Raw genomic sequence first — 11,186 nt, 5'->3', positions numbered from 1 at the left:
ATAAATAATGTAGGGGTCTCCTTCTGTGTAAATTAAATCATTAGTTGGCATCAGAAAACACAAGATATAGGGGCTGGAGGCTTCTCCACAAATGAAATGGATATGGGAACATTTTGTGTTATCTTAGAAAATACTGGCCGGGCAAGGTGGCTCACGCCTGTAATCCCAGCACTTTGGGAGGCTGAGGCAGGTGGATCACCTGAGGTCAGGAGTTCAAGACTAGCCTGGCCAACATGGGAAATCCCATCTCTACTAAAAATACAAAAATTAGCCGGGCATGGTGGTGGTTGTGTGTAATCCTAGCTACTTGGGAGTTTGGGGCAGGAGAATCACTTGAACCCAGGAGGCGGAGGTTGTGGTGAGCCAAGATCATGCCATTGCACTCCAGCCTGGGTGACAAGAACGAAAACTCTGTCTCAAAAAAAAAAAAAATTACAGAAAACTCAAATGGGAAGAGACCCCTGAGAACAGCTTGTATATTAGTATCTACCAATAAATCAAATATGGTGTGTTTCACATAAATCACAGGGAAAGACCAACAAAACAGAAATATAAAAGCATTTACAAAGTTCCAGCACATTTACACGTCAGATGATTGATACTGGTGTAAAACTATGTTTGCTGTGCATGCAAGCTTTCAGGAAAAATTCAGATATAAGCAGAGAATTAATACTGAGGGGACATCTATTAATTTAGGAGATAGAGATACTTTTTTTTTTTTTTTTTTTTTTTTTTTTTGAGAAGGAGTCTTGCTCTGTCGCCCAGGCTGGAGTGCTGTGGCGCAATCTCGGCTCACTGCAAGCTCCACCTCCCGGGTTCACGCCATTCTCCTGCCTCGGGCTCCTTCGTAGCTGGGAGCTACCATGCCTGGCTAGTTTTTGTATTTTTAGTAGAGACAGTTGCACTATGTTGGCCAGGATGGTCTTGAACTCCTGGCCTCATGATCCACCCACCTTGGCCATCCAAAGTGCTGGGATTACAGGTATGAGCCACCGTGCCTGGCCCCCTTTTTCTTTTTCTGTGTCCTTTTTTATTTTTATTTCTCTTTCTTTCTTTTTTTTTTTTTTTAATTAATTTATTTTTTTTGAGACAAGAGTCTCGCTCTGTCGCCCAGGCTGGAGTGCAGTGGCCGGATCTCAGCTCACTGCAAGCTCCGCCTCCCCGGGTTCATGCCATTCTCCTGCCTCAGCCTCCCGAGTAGCTGGGACTACCGGCGCCCACCACCTCGCCTGGCTAGTTTTTTGTATTTTTTAGTAGACACGGGGTTTCACCGGGTTAGCCAGGATGGTCTCGATCTCCTGACCTCATGATCCACCCATCTTGGCCTCCCAAAGTGCTGGGATTACAGGCTTGAGCCACCGCGCCCAGCCTCTCTTTCTTTATTTTTATGAGACAGGGTCTCTCGCTCTGTTGCCCAAGCTGGAGTGCAGTGGCATGATCATAGCTCACCACAGTATGCAACTCCTGGGCTCAAGAGATCCTCCTGCCTCAGCCTCCCAGAGTAGCTGGGACTACAAGTGTGTACTACCACACCCAGCTACTTTTTAAAAAAAATTTTGTAGAGTCAGGGTCTCACCATCTTGTCCAGGCTGGTTTAAAACTTTTGGGCTCGGGCCGGGCGCGGTGGCTCAAGCCTGTAATCCCAGCACTTTGGGAGGCCGAGGCGGGTGGATCACGAGGTCAGGAGATCGAGACTATCCTGGCTAACATGGTGAAACCCCGTCTCTACTAAAAATACAAAAAACTAGCCGGGCGTGGTGGCGGGCGCCTGTAGTCTCAGCTACTTGGGAGGCTGAGGCGGGAGAATGGCGTGAACCCGGGAGGCGGAGCTTGCAGTGAGCAGAGATCACGCCACTGCACTCCAGCCTGGGAGACACAGCGAGACTCCGTGTCAAAAAAAAAAAAAAAAAAAAAAAAAAAAAAACTTTTGGGCTCGGCCGGGCGCGGTGGCTCAAGCCTGTAATCCCAGCACTTTGGGAGGCCGAGACGGGCGGATCACGAGGTCAGGAGATCGAGACCATCCTGGCGAACACGGTGAAACCCCGTCTCTACTAAAAAATACAAAAAACTAGCCGGGCGAGGCGGCGGGCGCCTGTAGTCCTAGCTACTCGGGAGGCTGAGGCAGGAGAATGGCGTAAACCCGGGGGGCGGAGCTTGCAGTGAGCTGAGATCCGGCCACTGCACTCTAGCCCGGGCGACAGAGCCAGACTCCGTCTCAAAAAATAAAAATAAAAATAATAAATAAATAAATAAATAAATAAATAAATAAATAAATAAAACTTTTGGGCTCAAGTGATCCTCATGCCTCAACCTCCCAAAGTGCTAGGATTACAGGCGTGAGCCACTGTGCCTGTCCTTGTCCTTTTTTATTGAGGCATATATTTCTTTCTTTTTTTTTCCTTTTGAGATGGAGTCTTGCTTCTTTGCCCATGCTGGAGTACAGTGGTGCAATCTCAGCTTATTGCAACCTCTGCCTCTTGGGTTCTAGTGATTCTACTGCCTCAGTCTCCCAACTAGCTGGGATTACAGATATGTGCCAGCACGTCTGGCTGATTATTGTATTTTTAGTAGAGATGGGGTTTCACCATGTTGGCCAGGATGGTCTCAAACTCCTGACCCCAAGTGATCTGCCCGCCTCAGGCTCCCAAAGTGCCGAGATTACAGGTGTGAGCCACTGCACCTGTCCTTGAGGCATGATTTATACACAGTAAAATAACGTGGGTTAAGGGCAGGATCTGATGAGTTTTGACTAATGGTTACACTCATGTGACCACTTCCCCACTGATAACACAGAACATTCCCACTGCCTTTGGTTTTTTTGGTCTTTGTTTTGAAGACGTCTTACTCTGTCACCCAGGCTAGAGGGCAGTGGCACGATCAGAGTTCACTGCAGCCTCGACCTCCTGGGCTCAAGTGATCCTCCCACCTCAACCTCCTGAGTAGCTAAGACTACATGTGCGTATCACCACACCTGGCTAATTTTTTTTTTTTTTTTTTTTTAGACGGAGTCTTACTCTGTCACCCGGGCTGGAGTGCAGTGGTGTGATCTCGGCTCACTGCCAGCTCTGCCTCCAGGGTTCACACCATTCTCCTGCCTCAGCCTCCCAAGTAGCTGGGACTACAGGTGCCCATCACCACGCCTGGCTAATTTTTTTGTGTTTTTAGTAGAGACGGGGTTTCACCATGTTAGCCAGGATGGTCTCAATCTCCTGACCTTGTGATCTACCCGCCTTGGCCTCCCAAAGTGCTGGGATTACAGGTGTGAGCCACCGCGCCTGGCTGAGATACTTTTTTTTTTTTCTCTACAAATACTGTAATACTAGAAGTCACATTTCAGGTACCAAATTTAGAAAATGTAATATGTGATACATCTAATGCTAATGACCATTGTTGGAATATAAAAGCTTTTGAAAAACAAGTTGCTGCCGCAGGCTGACAGTATTAGACATTTGAGTACTTGAGGAAAGATGGGTACATTTGTTAGTGAGAAACATACAACATAGGTACATGGCCTGTGTCTGATTTACACAGTGGAACTCCACAGAGTGGTCAGCAGGAAATCTCTCTCCATAGCTTAAGAACTGTTGTAACAGATCTACCACACGAAATGCCTCCAGTGTTTCTTTGTATCTTTTTGTTTGTTTGTTTGTTTTTGAGTCAGAGTCTCGCTCTGTTGCCCAAGCTGGAGTGCAATGGCACAATCTCGCTTCACTGCCACCTCTGCCTCCCGGTGTCTAGTGATTCTTCCTGCTTCAGCCTTAGGAGTAGCTGGGATTACAGGTGCCTGGCACCGTGCCTGACTAATTTTTGTATTTTTAGTAGAGACAGGGTTTCTCCATGTTGGCCAGGCTGGTCTCAAACTCCTAACCTCAAGTGATCTGCCCGCCTTGGCCTCCCAAAGTGCTGGGATTACAGGCATGAGCCACTGTGCCCGGCCTCTTTGTATCTTAATAGTACAGTATACTTGATACGTGACATGTATGACAAATTTGAAGTACACAATATGTTATTGAGAAATGCAGAGTACAGAAAACTATGTGGCTTGCTGTCTTTTGTGTGAGAATTGAGGGGAAGAAATAATATGTATTTAAATAGCTATTTTGTATATATATTTCTCTATTACGTATGTTTATTTTTTTTTAATTTTAAATTTTTTGTAGAGATGGGGCTCGCTATGTTGCCCAGGCTGGTCTTGAACTCCTGGGCTCAAGCGGTCTTCCTGCCTCAGTCTCCCAAAGTGCTGAGATTACAGGCATGAGCTACTGTGCCTGGCCAATATATTTTATGTAATACATATATTTTGCAAATAAGTATAAACTACAAACTACAAACCTGAAGAGTAAGTTACAAACTAAAAAATGAATACGTATGGAGATAGGCGTGAACAGGGTGGCAGGGCTGAAGATGGAGACGAGGCTTCTTCAAGTATACCTTTTTGTGAAGTTTTGACTTTTGGATAAATATAAGTAATTTACATACTCAAAAGCACATTTTGAAATTGAAAGCGAAGAAGAAATCAACTGAAGTTTATAGCAAATGGGTAACTTCACTAAGCAGAAGAGCTCATTCTTTCAATAGACCTTTAAATGCAGTATTATGAGCACTTCCTTAGGGGGATTTTTTTCTGTTTTGAGACAAAAAGAACTTAAAAAAATGACAGGTGTCACTCATTAATTTCCACGTTAGTAATATTGGTGTTATTTCCAACCTATTTTGTGGGAATAGATTCAAATAGTTCTAGGATAAAGCAACAATAAACTGTGAAAGTTACTGGGGGGGACCAAAATGTCCACTTTAAGGGATGACTATAACAACTCGAAGTAGTTATGTAAAACTCCCCATAATGATGAATACATATTGAAAATATCACTCATGATTTTTAAAAAACATTTATTTCCTAGGTCTGTTCATGGGAGGGCCCAGAACCAATGGTTACCCTGTAGTGATGAGCAAATTCAGCCCTCAACATGGCCATTCAAGGAACCAGGACTCCTTAGAGCAACAGCTGGTCTAGGTCTGGGTCCTGAAGTGCCCAAGGTAAGCCTGGAATGTCCTGGGTCAGAAACCAGGGAAGCACTCAAAGATTCACAGTAATGTGAAAACGCGAACAGAAGCTATAACTAGAAGGGGCTCCCCTGGTCAAACGTGAAGCGCTTTGGTGAACAAAAACAATAACAGTAACTGACAATAACATTCTGAATAAAGAAAATTCTGGCCGGGCGTGGTGGCTCACGCCTGTAATCCCAGCACTTTGGGAGGCTGAGGCGGGCGGATCATGAGGTTAGGAGATCGAGACCATCCTGGCTAACATGGTGAAACCCCATCTTTCCTAAAAATACAAAAAAAATTAGCTGGGCGTGGTGGTGGGCCAGTCCCACTTACTCGGGAGGCTGAGGCAGGAGAATGGTGTGAACCTGGGAGGCGGAGCTTTCAGTGAGCCGAGATCACGCCACCGCACTCCAGCCTGGGTGACAGAGCGAGACTCCATCTCAAAAAAAAAAAAAAAAAAAAAAAAAAAGGCCAGGCGGGGTGGCTCACGCCTGTAATCCCAGTGCTTTGGGAGGCTGAGGCGGGTGGATCACCTGAGGTCAGGAGTTTGAGACCAGCCTGACTAACATGGAGAAACCCCGTCTGTACTAAAAATACAAAATTAGCCGGGCACAGTGGCGCATTCCTGTAATTCCAGCTACTCAGGAGGCTGAGGCAGGAGGATCGCTTGAACCTGGGAGACAGAGGTTACGGTGAGCCGAGATTGTGCCATCGCACTCCAGCCTGGGCAACAAGAGCAAAACTCCACCTCAAAAAAAAAAAAAAAAATTTGAAGTCCGTAGTGATGCAAAAAAGAGACTAAAGGCATTTCCATGATTGGTGGTGGATCTCACACAAACTCCTTACTTTTTAATTAGAGGGAAGGAATTAGATTTTCACCCTGTCCTTTTAGTAGGATCAATCGTTTATCTCGTCATGGAAAGCTACTTGTTATAGAATAGTGTCAGCTAATAAATGCAGATGGAATGACAGATTTTGAAAAGCCACTAATTTGCAACCCTTAGTGCATTTAGGCACTGATCAATGGATGCTACAATCATTAGATGTGAGGGAAACAGGATGCTTGTGTAGTGCCAGAGTATCACCTGCAGATACGTCACTGAATGTGGAAAGAAAGGTGCCTTTACAATCAACGATTGTCCCACTTTGACCAGTTGAGCAAAAGATTATTAATGTTAGTGACATTATGTGCCTCTTGATGAAATACAATACAAAGTAGTTGCATTTTCTGGTAGTACTTTGGCCAGAATATTTCACCTGAATTGAATCAAGTGTTTCAACCTAACTTTTAGTTTTCAGGAAATACAGGAGATAGAGGAACAACTCTATCTTTTTGAAGATAGAGTTTGAGAATACAAATCAGAATATGGGACATTTAGAAGACACCTGGCTAGGTCTCTTCAAAGAGCTGAAATCTTTTTTTTTTTGTTTGTTTTTTTGAGATAGAGTCTGGCTCTGTCGTCCAGGTTGGAGTGCAGTGGCGCGATCTCAGCTCACTGCAAGCTCCACCTCCCGGGTTCATGCCATTCTCCTGCCTCCGCCTCCTGAGTAGCTGTAACTACAGGCACCCACCACTGCACCCGGCTAATTTTTTGTATTTTAGTAGAGATGGGGTTTCACCGTGTTAGCCAGGATGGTCTCAATCTCCTGACCTCGTGATCCGCCTGCCTCGGCCTCCCAAAGTGTTGGGATTACAGGTGTGAGCCACCACGCCCGGCCGCTGACATCATTTTTAAAAAGAGAGAAAAGGTGGAGGCACTGTTTTTCAAGGGCAAACGTGCTGAATATGGAAAGATGAACTGGCTTGATGTCTGCAGCCTTGAAGTGGTTCAGGAAAAAGATACATGCATAGATAAAGCGAAAATGGCAAAATTGAAGCAAGTGTCGACCTGGCAGGCACATGGCTGTTTTTCTTAAAAGAGTTGTGTTTGACAAATTTTATAATAAAAAGTTTTGGAGAAGAACTGCAGCACTTAGCAATTCTGTTACTGTTCCTTGGCATATATAAATAGCTCTACTCGTGGTTATTGATCTGCTTGTCAATAAAGAAGCCAAAGAGTACCTTTTAAAGTGTTCAACTGTTTTGGGTTTTAGTCACTTCAATAAAAACAGAACGTAACCAAAGGCTGGTCATGGTGGCTTATGCCTGTAATCCCAGCACTTTGGGAAATTGAGACAGAAGGATTATTTGAGCCCAAGAGTTCAAGAACAGCCTGGGCAACACGGCGAGACCACCCTGTCTCTATAAAAAGTTGAAAAATTAGCCAGACATGGTGGTGTCCACCTGTGGTCCCAGGTACTTGGGAGGCTGAGGCAGGAGGATCTTTGAGCCTGGGAGTTTGGGTTTGCAGTGAGCTGTGGTCATGCCACTGCACTCCAGTCTGGGCAACAGAGCAAGACCCTATCACAAAAAAAGAAATAATGCAAAGGCAGGGTATACCATTAACAACTCAAGCTTGTGTTAAGAACTAGGTGCAAACAGTAGTGCTCATTACACTGATAGTGAAAATAGTATTGTATAAAGAAAACGCACTTCTCTTTCTACTGACACATTTCTAAGTGGTGCCTCCAGAGGTACATGGCATAGCCCAAGCGGTAGGAGCCCAGGAACCATTTGCCAACAGGGTGGCAGCTGTCGTGCTCTCATTCGTTCTCCCTCCTCTACCTGGATTTCCTTGCAGCAGGGGGCAGACTGCTCTCTGCTGCTTTGTTACATGAAAGCCTTGATGGGGCCTGTTTTCGCCTCCGCAACAGGGATTGTTTGGGTTGGGCATACGACCAAGCCTTGACCTCTAGGATGTGTAGGGAAGTGTTCTGTATGATTTTTGGGAAAGGATTTATCATTGATAAAGAGACATGAGCTGAATCACATCGCCCTTCTGAATACATCCATTGGTTGCGTCTTGTGGCCCAGGGCTGTAGTTGGAGGCTGATGAGCAGAGATAGAAGAGCTTGGCCACTGATGGTATGAAACACTGATTTAACCCACACTGAGGTGGCTCTGGATTAGGCATTTGAGGTAATTAATTTTTCTGATTGTGTAAGCCTGTTGGAGTTGAGATTTTTCTGTGACTTGGAGCTACAAGGCATCCTGACTTTGAAGAAGGACAGTTTTTGATTGTAGAGATGGGGTCTCTGTGTTGCCCAGGCTGGTCTTGATTTCCTGGGCTTAAGTGATCCTCTCGTCTTGGCCTCCTAAAGTGCTGTGATGACAGGATACATTTTTAAAAAGAAGTTGTATAATTCAGAAGTCTTAGTTAGCCACAGTGATTTGGGGGCAAGAATGATTTTGAGAAAATGATTCAGCAGCTGCTTTCTGCTCTGTAAATTTCTGTGTAATAAGGAAATACAGGTACCCTTGAACAACACAGGTCTGGACTGAGCAGGTCCACTTGTAAGTAGTTTTTTTTTTTTTTTTTCCCCAGTAGGTGGCCCTCCTTATCTGCAGGTTCCACATCTGCAACCCTATACAGCTCAAAACTATAGTATTCACAGAATGCAAACCTGAGGATACAGAGGGCCAACTTTGTATACAGGTTCCAAAGAGTCAACTTCGAAACTTTTGTGTGCACAGAGTTTGGTATCCACAGTGGGTGCTGGAAACAATCCCCCCATGGATACTAAGGGATGACTGTAATGTCATTTCTTATTGGTAAGAATCCAGAGCAGAGGGCTGGGCGCGGTGGCTCACACCTGTAATCCCAGCACTTTGGGAGGCCGAGACGGGCGGCTCACGAGGTCAGGAGATCGAGACCATCCTGACTAACACGGTGAAACCCCGTCTCTACTAAAAAATACAAAAAACTAGCCGGGCGAGGTGGCGGGCGCCTGTAGTCCCAGCTACTCAGGAGACTGAGGCAGGAGAATGGCGTGAACTCAGGAGGCGGAGCTTGCAGTGAGCCGAGATCCGGCCACTGCACTCCAGCCTGGGCGACAGAGCGAGACTCCGTCTCAAAAAAAAAAAAAAAAAAAAAAAAAGAATCCAGAGCAGAAAATGTTCTTGTGGAAATTAGTTGTATATTAAGTATTCTTTCTCTTCACATCAAATGTCATTTTTAATTGATCAGATTATGCATTGCCTTTTTTTCTTGACAAGGTCTGGATTCACGTATGGATGTCATCTTTACTTTTGCAATGAATTACTAGTTGTTCTTACACCATTTAAGAAATCCATCTCTTTGTCCCTGGTTTGAAGTCCTTTTTTTTTTTTTTTTTTTTTTTTTTTTTTTTTTTTTTTTTTTGTGAGATGAAGTCTTGCTCTTGTCCTGCAGGCTGGAATGCAATGGCATGATCTCAGCTCACTGCAACCTCCACCTCCCGGGTTCAAATGATTCTCCTGCCTCAGCCTCCCGAGTAGCTGGAATTGCAGGCACCTGCCACCACGTCTGGCTAATTTTTATATATTTTCTTTTAGTAGAGATGGGGTTTCACCATGTTGGCCAGGCTGGTCTCGAACTCATGACCTCAGATAATCCACTCGCCTCAGCCTCCCAAAGTGCTGGAATTACAGGCGTGAGCCACCGCTCCCATCCGAAATAGTATTTTTATCATGGGGTAGGTCATTGTTAGTAGTGTCTTTGCTTTTTGTGTGCTCAGCACTCTTTCTCACATCTTTGTAGAAGGAGAAGCTGCAAACCCTGAGAGCTGGAAGTTCTCTGGGTGCCCATTCATTCATTCATTCATTCCGCCATCCTTTTGGCCCATCTTGATTTTACCGGGGAAGGACATTCAATCTAAGAAAGGCTAATGACAGTTGTCGGGAGTTCGTAATGGGTCATTGTAGAGCCTTTTTTTTGTTTGGTTTCACTCGGGAGTTGTCAGCAGCTCGGTTTTATTGGTTTGTGTCTAATTTACAGTTTTAGTCCTGCTTAGACATAGCTTGGGAGTCCCGTTACACTTTGCTTAACAGGGCTATATTCTGAGAAATGTGAATGTCAGCGTGCTTACACAAACCTACATGGTAAAGCCTACCATCTGGGCTGTATGGTATGGCCTTCCATGGAGGCTGGCACAGGGCAAAGCTGCTAAAAAAGGCTACAAACCTCAACAGCATGTGACTGTACTGAATATGCTAGGCAGCGGTAACACAGTTGCATTTGTGTATCTAAACACAGAAAAGGCACAGTAAAATGTATTATAATCTTATGAGACCACTGTTGTATATCTGGTCCATTACTGATCAAAATGTTATGTGGTGTGTGACCATACTCTAATTCTGAGTTTTATTCTGTTTTACTGAACCATGAATACTTTATAATTATGCGAAAGAAGATCATGTTCCAATTCCTCTTGCTTTATCATCTTTTCAATACATCGAAGGACAATCCTGTTTTTCAAACTTTTTGGCTTTTCCTGCAATTCATTCTCAGAGATGACCTTTAGAATAGACTCACCAGGCTCTTCTTTCCAAAGCCTGTAGGGATTGTGATTAAATTTGCATTTACATTTAACCTCAATGAACTGCCCACTGAGGGGGGCCACTCAATCCAGCTGGCTTGAACAATCCCTTGATGACCAGAGACTGGGGGGGTCACTCCAGCTGCTCTCCCCGACCCCAGGGACATCACCATGCCCCACTGAGCATTCCTGGGGCCCCAGGCCTGCCTCATCTTCCTTCTCATCTTCCTTCCAATTGTCACCCTTCTAGCTTTCTTTGGGGAAGGAGGCACCTAATTTGAATGCCCTAGAGGTTGATTTTTTTACCTACCTGCTTTACCCAGAGACTTGCAGCTTCCAGATGGGGGAGGAGGAATTTTTTGTTGAAGTTAGAGGCATTTGCTGGATGCCTTCTCCATTGTTTGAGTGTTATTTCCTCTTAACAAATGCAAACGTTAACAGCTCACACAACAGAACTTCAGTTTTCAATCACACCAAGTCCAAAATCAGCACTCTTGTTCAGAGAGTGGCTTCCAGGGACTTCAGTTTTTCTGTCAGTGGCTTCTCAGTTCTCCTTCATAAGGTTTCCAAGGTCAGTCTCCTCATTAGCAGAAAGGGAGAGAGGATGGAGAAGGCACACTGGCTTTTTGGCCACCTCACCTGTGGCAAGTGATGCAACAATTCCACCCAACCCCACTGGTGACAGTGTCATGAGGGCCCCATTTGTGCAAATGGCTGGCAGGTATCATATCTGCCCGGAC

This window comes from Macaca mulatta, chromosome 3, assembly GCF_049350105.2.
Source record: "Macaca mulatta isolate MMU2019108-1 chromosome 3, T2T-MMU8v2.0, whole genome shotgun sequence".
Taxonomy (NCBI): Eukaryota; Metazoa; Chordata; class Mammalia; order Primates; family Cercopithecidae; genus Macaca; species Macaca mulatta.
The sequence above is the reverse complement of the archived record's forward strand: the minus strand, read 5'-3'. Positions refer to the sequence as shown.